This window comes from Pinus tabuliformis, chromosome J, assembly GCF_031772625.1.
Source record: "Pinus tabuliformis cultivar Carrire ecotype Pingquan chromosome J, CPIR1, whole genome shotgun sequence".
Taxonomy (NCBI): Eukaryota; Viridiplantae; Streptophyta; class Pinopsida; order Pinales; family Pinaceae; genus Pinus; species Pinus tabuliformis.
Genome location: NC_142295.1, coordinates 436,318,948 through 436,333,272, shown reverse-complemented (window position 1 = coordinate 436,333,272; position 14,325 = coordinate 436,318,948).

Below are 14,325 nucleotides of genomic sequence, written 5' to 3'. Positions count from 1 at the left end.
TTGTACTTCTACATTGTTTAACTTTGATTGCTCAAACACAATTTTGGTATGTGGTAAGTGTTTATTCTCTTATCTTAATGTATTATATCGACTAGAATGTGATATTTGATTATAAGGGATTAATTATCTCCAACTTGTGTATTTCTCAATGAAAACGTCCTCAAATTACAATATAACAACAATGAGTAATGAGGTAGCGAGATAGATATTAAGAGGTGCATATTTATCACTCTAGATCCATGCATCTCTTTGGCATCAATTCCTTTCATTCTTACCGATATCCCTTTGTCTTGTCTTTAGTCTTAGTTGTGGGTCATGGTGTCCTTCCAACACCGTGTATTAGTAGTTTAGTGAATTTGGCCAAATGGGTAAAGGGTTATAGTTCAGTGTTGTAAATTTGATCCATTGGGGTATTGTATATTAGTTTTATGTTGTGAATTTGATTCATTGAGGTGTGGTATATTAGTGTATATGGTGGTAATATCATGCATTCATTCTTGTTAATATTAGTGTATCTCTTATGATCCAAAGAAATGCTAAAATATATACTTTATCTTTAGATCCTATAGTATATATATTAGATTATATAAATTGTAGCATAAACCATATTAATTGATCTATTTTTGAGTTCTTATTAATTCAATCTATTCTTATTAATTAAATCTCGTAGTTTTACTTTGTTTGTCATAGTATGTATCTCATAAGATCTCCTTATTTATATCTCATATATACAAATGCTATGGCATGTTCGGCTCAAGGAAATTTGATTTCAAGGTTATGGAGATTTTCTTATGACTTCATGCAATTTCAAACCAAGATTTAAGATTCAATAAATCATTTGTGTGTTATGGTCATTTTTTTTTACTTATATTAAATATGTGAATTTTTTGAACATAAGTGTGTTATTGAAGGGTAATTTTTTAATCTAACATTTGTTGATGAAGGGTTAATTTATTATCAAAACATCACTCTTGAAAGACAAAATTTTAAACATAATGTTCCTTAACTGGTAGCATAAAGACCGAAAACATCAACGAAAAATTGTTTCATGGGTAAAGAGGAATCTGAATTCCAACGATCGGATTTGCTTCGATTAACTTTTTCTACCTTTATAATTTGTTTTTTTCATGCTTGCATTTCATGGGGGTGCATCTACAAAATGTGATTTTGTATCTTTTAAAAGAATTAAAATTATGGTTTTTTCTGGTGCAAAAAAAAATTAAATTAAAATAAAAATAAAAATTAAAAACATAAAATTAATAATTAAACCAACATAGATCCATCTTAGCTCTAGATCTATGTCAAAATGGATCAAATCTCTTGAGATGCAAGCCTCTTTTAAAGTAAAAAGAGATTTGATCTTTTTAGTGAATTGGTAGATCCAAAATTAAGATGACTCTAAACTAATATTTAAGAAAATGATATTAATTTAAAATTATTATTTATATCTATATTAACTTAAAATTATAAAATAATTTATATTTCTTAAAATTTTAATGAAATTTATTTTAAAAAATTATTAAAATTTTATATAATAATTATTAAAACAAAATTAATATTTCATATTAAAAGTAATTATTTTTAATGATTATTTCATATATATATATATTCCATATAATTTAAATACTTATCCATGATCCTACATGTAATACTTGTTTTGCTAAATAATTTAAATAAATATTTAATATTATAATATCCCTTTCAATCCTTACTATTTCTGATAATTAATGGACTTGTCTATTTTTTTGGGGTATTATTATTATTTTTTAAAATGAATTAAATAAATATTTGTTGCAATATGTAACAATTTTGGTCAAAAATCTATATAATAAAATTAATAAAGGCAAAATAAGACCGTGGTCATGGGCCACATATTACATGCTGAATGTTGGGCAAAAACATAGTGATGGGGATCATTTGTGATTAATTAATGGCCATGGAAATTGGTAAACACGATGGAAAAAGCTTTGGAAAGGAAAAATCGCATTAATTGACATTTTATTTATGAAAATAATGGAAATTAGAAGAAAAAAAAGGTGAAAGGTCACAAGTTGCATGTGAGGAGGAAAATGAAGGAAAATAATGGAAAATTGAAGAAAATAGAGGCCTCATTAATAAAAAATCATTTTAAAGATCAATGTGAAGATTTTGTCAGTTTTAGGTTGGATCTCTTTATTCTACTCTCTCTCTTTCATACTCTTGGACACTTAGAGTTTCTTCGAGCACTCTTGGAGGAGTGTGGCATACTTGGAGTTTTGGAGCAGGAAGGCAAAGAAAGAGTAAGAAGTCACAAGAGGACATCAAGATCAACAATTGCAGGTACCGAGTGGCATGTGTGATTTCCTTGCTAGTTTTAGCATGCATGGCATATGCATGTGGTTTCTTGGTTATGATTTGTCATTGGCATGAAGGAATGCCTGAATTGATGGTGGATTTTCTTAGGCTTGCCATTTCCTGGATATCCATGGTGTTGTGGGTGTCTTTATTTTTATTTTATTGTTGGTTCTCATGTTCCTTTGGTTGTGGGTTGAGTTACTAGTTTCTAGAAGCCTTTGTTGAACAAACGCTCTGAAAGCTCTGTAACAACTTGGGTAGAGTTACTAGTCCTGGAAGCCTTGGTTGAAAAAATTGCTCTGGAAGCCCTTAGATGGGTTGAGTTATTAGTCCTGAAATCCCTGGTTGAAAAAATGCTTTGGAAGCCCAACAATAGCTGTGGGTTGAATTACTAGACATGGAAGACCTGATTGGAACAAATTTTTTAGAGCCCTGGACAACTTGGGTAGAGACCAATCTGATGATAGTTAGTGATGTCTAATTGTGAGGTGGAATCACTGATTGAGGGTTAGTGATGTCTAATTGTGAGGTGGAACCACTGATTGAGGGTTGATGTGGTTTGGCCTCTAGAAGCCTTGGCTCGATTTTGTTGGATGTGTTCCACATTCATGCTTGGAATATGACACGAGTGTGACTAGCTGAAAGAGAGATTTGGTTTAGCAAAGTCTATGGTGGTCGGGTGGTTCGTGGAAGTCCCAAATCTCATTTCATTTTGCATAAGCTAATAAGAGATTATTTCTTCTTTTATTTGATGGGTAAATATAATTGTTTATATGTGGTATTTATGGCTATGGTATTTTTCTGTTAATTATATGTTGGTTATGAGAATATATTATGACAATGATGATATATGGATCTCATCATGTTTTGATTTGTAAATGAATGAACAATGAATATATGACCTAATAGATGATAATGCAACTAATGTGATAAAGCATCAATAACCTAGTAAAAATAAAGTTGTTGTGTTGGTCAAAATAGTTGTCATTTTTCTTCTGTCTATGGAGATGATGGTGATACAAGCAGAATTTGCGGGCATAAGTTGTGGAACGATCGCCTATGATTTGGGCCAGTGTGTTGGATATCTCAGGTCTAGCCAGGGAAAACCAACTCCCGGTTGTTGCGGAGGAAAAGTTTGGCAGCTCTGGCCAACACAACCCCTGCGAGGAGGGCAGTGTGCAGTTCCCTGAAGAGTGCATATTCCCATTTCCCAAACATTAATTCAGTGGCCGCCTATGGTCTCCCAGGATCTTGCGTTGTTAATCTTCCCTTCAAAATTTCTCTGCATACCAACTGCAACACGTACTTTCCCTTCCCTCCATTGTTATCATTTTAATTTATGTGTACCATTTATCTCTCCGACCGTGATTTTTCCGCATTGATGTTGATTTTGTTTTGTTCTCGTTTTCACTGGTTGCAGGAGTAGTTGAAAGGGTTGTTACTCGTTCTTGCATCGTCTGACGAGAATATGAATAGGCAGTACTACGTAAAATGTGGGGATAATTAGTCCATTGTTCTCTTCTCAAGTTTATCTGTGTCCTGCATATCTGTTGTGGTGGTCACTTTTGTTATCATCACGATAGTGATAAAAGTTATCAAATAAATAAAATTCAGACGCGCTTATGCAGTTATTCACATTGAAATGATGGGGCGTATTTCTCGTGCAAATAATGAAACTTATATTTTTCTTTGAAGGGAATCCGTTATGTGTGTGTGGATATATATATATATATATATATATATATATATATATATATATATATATATATATATACTCGAATGAAAGGGATACGTTAACTTCTAACTTCTTATATATATATATATATCAGGTTAGAAATTCGAATGAAAGAGATACGTTAACTTTTAACTTCTATGTCAATTAGATGTTTAATATTATCTATGTTTTCGGTCTTTTTAATAATTTGTTGAAACAATCATCATATTTTATTATTTAAAATATGTTTTTAATTATATATAGATTTAATAACTTGAAAAAATTCCAGTAGAATATAATTCAAATTTGCTATTCCATCAAATTTCCGCTACCCAATTTTAAACAATTTCAATCTAAAAATATACCAAAACAAGCTCCAAAACACATAAAAGATAAACTACCGCCAAAAATAATAATATAAAATATAATATTTAATAATATTATAAACATAAAACAGATAAACTATGCCAAAAAAATAATAATATAAAATATAATAATTAATATTATTATTATATAGATATAATAATCGTATATATTACATAAAGTTAAATATATAAATTCGGAAGTTCTTAAAATCGAAAAGAACTCATTGGAAGCTAACCCAATTTTGGAAGTCTATCATTCATCATGTTATCAATTTATCTTCATTATAATCTCCCTCAAGGTTTTGAGTTTTCCTTTCTTTAACTTCATCCAAGTTTTCTAGATTTTTCTCTCTCTACCTTTTCTATAACTCCCCCACCTCTTTTTTTTTTCTAATTGTAATCCTTGCTTCCATTAAAAAAATTAAATCCTTCCCCTTTTAGCATTTCTATTCTATAATTGAACCCTCTCTTTCCCTTTTCTATTTATAGTTTTTCCACTTCTTATTTTATATTCAATTTTATTTCTCCCTCCCCTTTCTATATATATTTTGTTTCCCTTAGTTTTATTTTCTATTCAATTTTATTATTACCTTTTAACTTGTTTAATTTCACCAATTTTTTTTATAATAATAATAATTAACAATTTACCTTATCCCCTAAATATTCTCTCCCTCCTTGTTTTGGGTTTTTTAATCTTATTTTTATTCTCCCCTCATTATCGCATTCATTAAGTCCTTTGGCCTTTAACCCTTCTTTGAATTTTATTTAAATTTTCATGAGTTATATTTATTTATTATTAGTTTTTCATCCACAACTATATTTCTTCCTATTTTATTTTCTTCACTCTCACTACCCAATCATAACACAATCATAACAGAAAATTATTTCTAATCTTTGTCTATGGTTTGACAAACTAAATTCTTAACACAAGAGTTATATTTATTCTTATTTTAGGAAAAATCTTTAACTATATAAAATTAATTAAATTTTAAATATTAAATATATGCAAAATTTAGGACAAGTTAGATTTGTTTCTTCAACATCTTAACAATCAATCAAGATCCATAAAATTCACTATGGAATCTGAGATTAATGGTAGCCTTCCCTTCCTTGATGTTATGGTCTCTAAGAAGTCTGATGATTCATTTTCTCACCAAGTTTTTTGTAAGAAAACACACACTAAACAATATCTTCATTATGACTCCCATCATTATCCTGCCCAGAAGTTGGGGGTTCTAAATGCTCTAGCTACTTGTGCTTTGCAGGTTTTTGATGAAGATCACCTGAAAGGTGAGAAAACCCATCTTCTTAATGTTTTTGAAATGAATGGTTATAAGAGATTGGAATGTATCAGAGTTTCTCAAAAGGCAAGCAAAAGGTTTGAAGATTAAGAAAGAACTTAGAAAATTGGCTTCCAATGTTCAACTTCCCTTTATACAGGGAAATACAGACAACATTTCTCGGGTGCTTAGGGGACACGATGTTTCTTCCACCTTCAGATCCTTGAACACGATTCATAGCTCCTTGAGATCAGTCAAAGACCAGGTGAATCCCAAATAACCCGGCAAGGCAGGCTCAAATGAGCCTTCGACCAGCCTTGATGGTGCCCCATCACCCCACCTTCCAACCAAACATCCCTCAGCCCTCCAAGAACCTTTTATCTTTTATAGAGGATGTAGACTTCAGCACAACAATCTCTCACAGTGCATCCTGCCAACAGCCTTCGGCCTGCCTGCCCTCCAACCTTCCACATCTGACAGTGCCTCCTAAAGATTGGCATCATATATTAAATTGATCAAAAACTCTTGTTTATTTGATCCCTTGTTCCTATGAGACTACCTACATTGGAGAAATTGGTTGTTCCATTAATCAAAGGATTAAGGAACATGCGGTCGACATAAAACACTGCAAGACTCGCTCCACGGCTTTGGCAGAATATGCAAAGAAGACTAAGCACCACATTAATATTGAGGACTCTCAAGTCATTGCCAAGATTGATCAATTCCATCATCGTAAATTTAGGGAGGCCACTGAGATTTAAAAAGGTCCAAGATGCTTAAAAGAGATATTGGTTGGAAGATAAGTCGTTATTGGATCCCCTCTATTTATTCCTAGATTTCCCTTTTTTGTGTCTGTTTCCTTTTGTGGGAAGGGGTTTAGATATAACCCCTTTTTTCCTTCTTCCTTTATTAATTCTATTTTAATAATATTAAAAATGTTAATTACTTTTATAATTTATGTATTCAAGCTTCTGTGATCCATAATGAATTAAGAAAAGCCTTTCGGTAGAAATCACATAAGAGAAAATTTAGGCCGACGCATTTCGAACCAACAAGTGTGGTTCATCATCAGGACCAGATGAAGAGGCAGACCATGGCAAAGAGAATAGAGAGCAATGTAGAGACATAATTTCCAAGTAACTATTATATTTGAACAATAATATTTAAATTATGATATTATTTTTTTAATATATTAAAAAAAAATATTATAAAGTAATGGCTATATTACGATTAGTTTTTGAAAAACAATATTTAAATAATGATATTATTTTATTAATTTATTGCAAATATTAATAGGTAACGACTATATTAAACGATTATTCTTTGAAAAATAATATGTAAATTAATTTATTAAAAACAAATATTACTAGTTTTTGAAAAATAATATTTAAATAATGGTATTAGTTTATTAATTTATTAAAAAATATTGATAAGTAACGGCTATATTAAACGACTAGTTTTTGAAAACTAATATTTAAATTAATTTATTAAAACCAAATATTACTAGTTTTTGAAAAATAATATTTAAATTATGATATTAGTTTATTAATTTATTAAAAACAAATATTAATAAGTAACCGCTATAATATTAGGAAAAAATGATGAGGGATTCTTGGAGATCTGCAACCCTAATGACCTTGCGGCAATGAGGTAGGCGGCATGGAAAACCTCGAAAACAAGCAGACAGGCATGGAAAACAAAGCGGACAGGAGGTACAGAAATGATAGAGGAGACCAGGAGGGGAGAGATCCCCTCCTACAGAGATGCAACAACGGGCGAGGGAACAAGCAATAGAAAACTAGAGGATGATAAAAGGACACCGGGACCAGTCCTTGGAGCAAAATGGTAGGCAGGGAGCAAAGGTAAATGCATGCCATGCGCAACAGAAAGACCGAGATTCGTTATCCCTATGAACAAACTCAAGCGTTACCGAAGTTACATGAAAGACCATGCATTGATATGCAAGTTTATTGGTGTCTAGCTGTCTGAGAAAGACCTGACAAGATGGATCCAGCAGAAATGGTAGCCACGCGGCTATTAGGGCCTAGATTTGCCTCAGGCTGAAAAGGCAAGGTTCTAGGTCCACATCAAACCACGCTCAGCCTCGTACCTAGCCCTATGAGGACATGAGAGGGCTCTCTCCAGGTCGATCTTGGCAAAATACAAGCGATGGGCTCGAGATGACTGAAATAAAAGCTAATTTTAGGCTAGGTATGAAGTATAAGGGTTTGATTTGAATTTTTTGGGGGGTTTTGTGCTGGAATAGGGAAAGGAAAAATGGGCTCGGGGATGAGGCACAGTTTCTGCAGAGTTCTGATTGGGACAAGGAAGGCAATCGTTTTGATGCTTTTAAGTGAGTGAATGGATAGATCGGACTGGTGAGGAGCTAAGGAGAGCAAGAGAGTCTCAAGAATTCTCCTTAAACAGATGAAAACATGGAAATTTAAACAAATTCAAAGGCAGAGCATAGCAGTTAATGGATTCTACCTTAATCACTCATTTGTTCAAATTTAGAAGAAGAGACAGGAAAATGATACACATAACACTAATGAAATTACAATTACTTAGAGAAAAACACCATCAAAACATAAATCCACATGGATCCCAAACAGTGCTGCAAAACCCTGGTCTTTCCTTAGCCAAAAATGCAGAGATAGAATGTACAATGATATGCCAAAGCAATCCCTAGTGTCCAACCCTGAAAATGACTTAGAAATTACATGATATAGACTAACCCAACCTATTCCCTTGCCTCTAGGGGTCGAGCTCATCATTCTAGGAGCTGTTTCAACCAATTCTAAACAAGGAACTGAAATCTAGGTAGTCAAACAACTTACCCCTATATGCTAGGAAACTAATTCATTCATTAAACTTTCACTTTTTGGTGAATGAATCCTCTAGAACAAGTAAATAAGTGCCAAAATTATATCATGTTTATCCAATTACATCAAGATAGATCAAAAATTACATCAAAAGCAAAACTAGTCAAACTGGCCGAATTTCTGAGCTGGAAGGTGAAAATTTGAGCAAAAATCCTTTATGCGCCGTGCCAATTTGAGGCTGAGTTTGAGGCACTTCCTAAAGTCCAAATTGAGCCCAAGATAGCTCATTGGAAAGCCCTACCTGTCTACTTTCCAACCCAAGTGGAATATTTCAATTTGGATGTCATTTGCCCCTCCAAAACTGCAATTTCCCAGTACTGCTTCCTGTGTGTCAAAATAGGGGCAGAGAGGTCATTTTGTGAGTGTTTTTGACCTCCTGAGGACTCAAAACTTGCTCAAACTTCTTGGCCATGCAACAAAAGTCATGAGTTTTCATGCCAAATCTAATGATGTAAAATTTTTGCAATCTGGAGCTCCCTATCAAAAGCGCGCACCACATGGCGCGGCGCATAGGGAGAAAAACCCTGTTTTTTGTGCCAAAATTTGTCAAAATGCCAAAAATGCCCCAAATTTCTTGAAATTTGGGTTGGAGCTTCTTCATTAAGTGTCATGCTAGGCTAAAGAGGCTTCGGCCAATATCTGAAGACGATCGAGCTCCCTTTGCCTCTTTTTCTTCCTTATTGCCTTCTTTAGTTTTGCCTTTAAATTCCTGATTCGTGCCTTGGAACTCATATGTCGCGTGCCATGTAGTGAAAGCCATGTGTCTCTCAACAATGCTTTGTCTCTATCGGCCTTGTCCAGGGGTCCCTCCAAATGGATGCTGACTCTCTCGAGCCAAGACTCTCGGTCGGCATTGATCTCCTGCTCAAGTGAAGTAAAGTCCACCCTCCTTTGGGCAGCTTGGTGATTCTCGAATATGTTTGCCACCTCTATGAGTCCTCCTGGGTGCATGTACCTCTATGGGAGAGTCACTTTGGGTCTCCACTTCATAATCAGATGAATGCTCAGATGCCATGACTGCTATTATTCAGACTGCCTTGGAGAAATAGATGTAGGTGTATGAAAACTGTGCTGAACTGCTCTTTTAGTGATATGCCTAAACTCTGTCACCAGAGGGACTGTTAGGAAGGGGAAAAATAGTAAGGGATTAGGGACTATCGGGACAAGTTTGTTAGGGAAATGTAGGAGGGTTTGAGGGGTTTTATGCAAGGATAATTTTAGGGGCGAATGTTTGCCCTTTGGCGAAATTAAGGGGTTTTAAATTTTTAGTGGGCGAATATTTTGTATCATAGTACATTTTTACAAATCACCTCAAATAGCCCACCTTATTTTAAGGGAGAGGGTAAAAAAGGTAAATTTAGCCCTTGAAATTAGGACTTACAACCTTCCATTCGCCCATTTTCAAGAATAGGTTTTATTTAAGTGAATCCATTCGCCCATTTTCAAGAATATGTTTTATTTAAGTGAATCCTATGGGCCAAATACCATATTTATAAAAGAGGTATGATAAATTAATAAAAATATAAATAAATGAGAGGTATGGTAAATAAATAAAACATTTTTTATATTTACTCCATAAGTCACCTTATATACATGTAAGGGTGTAAACAAATTAAAATATAAGTAAAGTGGAGGTATGGTAAATAAATAAAACGTCTTTTTATACTTACTCAAAAGGTATGGTAAATAAATAAAAATATAAATAAACTAGACGTATCATAAATAAATAAAACCTCTTTTTATATTTAGTCCATAACCCTCGTTCTATTTATGAAGGCTCAAGAAAGAGGTTTTATTTAAGTGAATCCTATGGGCCAAATACCATATTTGTAAAAGAGGTATGGTAAATTAATAAAAATATAAATAAACGATAGGTATCGTAAACAAATAAAACATTTTTTTAAATTTTCTCCATAAGTCACCTTATATTTACGAACACTCAAAAAATGGGTTATATTTAGGTGAAACCTATGGCCAAAATACTATGGGACAAATACCATGGACTAGATTGTTATTAATACCATGCAAAAAACCATTATTAACCCTAATATTAGAATTAATAAAAATAAAAATGGCACATGGTATTGACCCATGGTATTCACCAAAATGGCGCATGGTATTGACCCATGGTATTCACCTGGAATGTAGCCTATTTAAATGGGGGAATTAAACCAGCATGTAGCCTATGCTAAGATTCACTAGGACTTTACAAAGTTTTATTATTTAGTGAAAGACTCGCCAAGATCTTACAAAATTTTATAATTGAGTAAAATATTCGCCATGCCTGGTGAGAGATTCGCCAAAAAATTATATATACATATTATATTATTGATAAAATCGCCTTCCATTTTTCCTATATACCATGGAGATTCGCCCATTTATTATATTTATAAATTTAGGGGAGGTTCTTAAAATTTTCCCTGGTTTTATGTATAGGGTTAGGCGAGTTTTGTAGGGTTAGGGTTTAGGGTTTGGAATTTGAGAAATTTGGGACGGAGAATTTGAGATAGGGGTTTGTTGAATTTAGGGAGTAGGGAAGCTTAGGAATGATGGAAATAAGGGAGAAATGGGATGGGGGAATGAATTTGGTGAAAACCCTAAACAACAACTTTCATGTGAAGATTTTGACATGGTAGGGTTTGAGTTTTTGTTTTGGCATTACTATTCATCAACCACCATACCCTAGCACAAACTTGGATGAAACACAAAAATGGAGGCTCTAAATACTTGTGGGATGAAGAATTTGCAATTTGGAGGAAGATTTCAATGAATTTCAGGTTTTTTTCCCAATGTGCCACGCCTTCCCTATGCACCGTGCCAGTGTAAATTTACACTGGAAATTACTGCCCAATGCGCCGTGCCTTCCCTATGCGTAGCGCTTTTTCCAGGAGACTTTTCGAGGCTTTCCTGGTGTCCAAATTGGGTGCAGGATAGCTCGTTGGAAAGTTCTTTGAGTATAATTTCCAACCCAACTAGAATTTTTCAATTTTAAGTTCATTTGCCATGTCAAAAATCAAATCTTCCAATATTGCTCAAAATGTGCTAAATGAGGCTGCCTAAAGGCAGAGTGCTGTTGCAGTCAACTTTTGAATGCCTTCCTCAACTCCAAATTGAGCTCATGATAGCTCATTGGAAATATATTTGTGTTTAGTTATCATTTGAATCATCAAGAAATTAATTTGGCCAACCAAGCTAGGAGAAACCTTGATTTTCCCAAGGTCACTTCAGAGGTGCATTCAATACTCGTGAGGCAACGGTATTTTTGACATTTCTCTAAAACCATGACACCTGTGTAAAAATTGAAAGAGGTTTTTCTTCCTTGGCCTATTTTGGACAAAAACCTCTCTCATTTTTCCAAAATTCATCTTTTATCTCTCATAAAAATCATTTTAGTAAAACCTACCCCGATGTGTGGAACAGGGGATTTGTCGAAATGAAGCGAAATAAAGGGGATAAGGGGCTTCTAAATTCTTGAGGAAATTTTGGGAAGTAGGGAGGGATGTTAGGAAGTAGGGGAAAGTATAATTTCAAATATTTAGTGAGGGGAAGGGGTCCAAAAGTACTAAACACAGGCCTAACCTTGAAATTGTCAAGTTGTAGCAAGAAACTAGGGTTTGTGGAAAAATGAGGAATTTGGGGGATCTCAGTGATGGGAAGTGTTTAATAAGGTACATTAAGGATAGGGGAAGGTGTATGAACATCAGGATACAAGTTTTTCTGGTGATTTGACCATCCAAGAGAAATTGCCTTCAAAACCCTAGGAGAGGGAAATGACCTTACCTCGGTGCAATTGAAGCATTAACAATGTGTAAAATGATCCAATAGAACCTGACATGATGATGACAACCCTTTGAATGATGGAACACTCATCTGAATGGTGACATGGACCGACTTTTGGACAACTTTGACAAAAGTAAAAGAAAACCCTAGACCTAATGCCTAGTGACCAAATTTTGCTTGAAGACTCACTGAAATGACAAAATTTGACCTTGACACCTTAAAATGACTTTGTAAGAGCATATTTGATCACTGGAGGAAAGCTACAAAGACTGACACTAACATTGGCTCTAATGGGGATGGTAGCTCCTTGGAGGTTCCAAGAAGGGCAGATCTTTGGGAGAGCAGATAGTGCCTTCATCCATTGGGCAATGGAGTCAAAAACTCCAGCTGAACTGCATGACTGAAAACTGATGACTTGAAAAAACAAACTGACTCTCACTCAAGTCAAAACTGACTCAACACTTAAACACAACCGACAAACTGGAAATGATGCTCAAGGTAGCGCTTATTCATCAAAACCTACTCTAACAGTTTCATTCATCACCTGATCAAGTGAAATGAAACAACCAATGCAACCAAGTAAGTATTCTGGTTGCTGTTTGAATTCTCCACAAGTGCTCGCTTATGAACAACAAGAGAGAACTACTGAAAGGCAACTCCCATGAAAACTTGCAAACAGAGCCATTGAATACTATGGATTCTCTATCCGCCTCCAAAAACACTGCATAAGGATCTCGAAATTCATGCACACTGGGACTTAGCTCATCCAATGGATTACTTCTCTTTTCCTCATACCATAAATGCAAACTTTCATCTGTGCTTTGTGACAAGACTCCTGCTAAAAATGACAAAGAAACCGGTTGCCGGATCAAGTTTATATCAAAACACGTCTCAAGCTCATAGGTAGCTAATGGAGAAGGACTTTGACTGAAAACCTCATCCAACACATCGACTATTGGATCGTTGAAAACTTGAAAGACTGCTGCAACCCATTTTCTATTGGCTCCAATGAGATTACATGATTTCCTACAGGCTGCTCATTTGAAGATATACCATGCAATTTACCCTTCAAAAACTGAAATGATTCAAAATAGAAAGGTATGGAATCATCTTGCATCATTTGATCGTATGTGCCAGCTTCCAAGTCCTCATCTGCAACTTGACAATCAATGGCATTTGGCGACTGCAAATCTGGATATGAGAAGTCTTGAACAAGGTTTTCATTTCCCTCAAGATGGTCCAAATCAAGACTTGTTGACAGTTGATCTCTGAGTGCATGAATGTTGTCTCTGATGAACTGAAACGAAGCAAAACAAAAAGGCAATGACCCTTCACTTACTTCAAATTTTGCTGCACTTTCCTCGTCACTGTCATAGCTGATATGCATCGGTTGATCACTGTACTCGAGCTGCTGAAAGTGAACTTCCTCCTCCCACAAACTTGCTGCTGATTTGTCTGCAAGATTAGCTTCTGTTTGGAGAACATAATCATCATCATACTGATCAAACTGAGGCAAATCTTTAGTATAAAAGACATCATCAAGCATACATGTCATATCAACAGATCTCTCTTCTCCAAGATGATATATAAGACAATCATTATCAGATCTATGACAACTGGGATAAGAAAGAAGATGTTTTGGATCAGCAACTTGTTCTTCTTCAATCAGCGAGCCATGGGCTTGAACATCATAATCATTCCTTGCGGTGATCTTTTGCATCATCTCTTCCACTGCACTTACCAAAATGTCAAGCTTTACCTCTAGAGATGTCGATTTCTCCGGATCTATGTTTTTCGTCTCTTCTTCTTTCAACCTTGCCCTTCGGATTTGCAGATGAGCCTCTACATTTACTGCACTATTCTGCATCTCCTCAAGTGTTGCAACATTCCTTTCTCTCAGCTGAAACTCCATTTCCAGATCAAAGGCACCCGATAGTGCAAGAGAGCAGATCTAGGAGGAGGCCTTATAT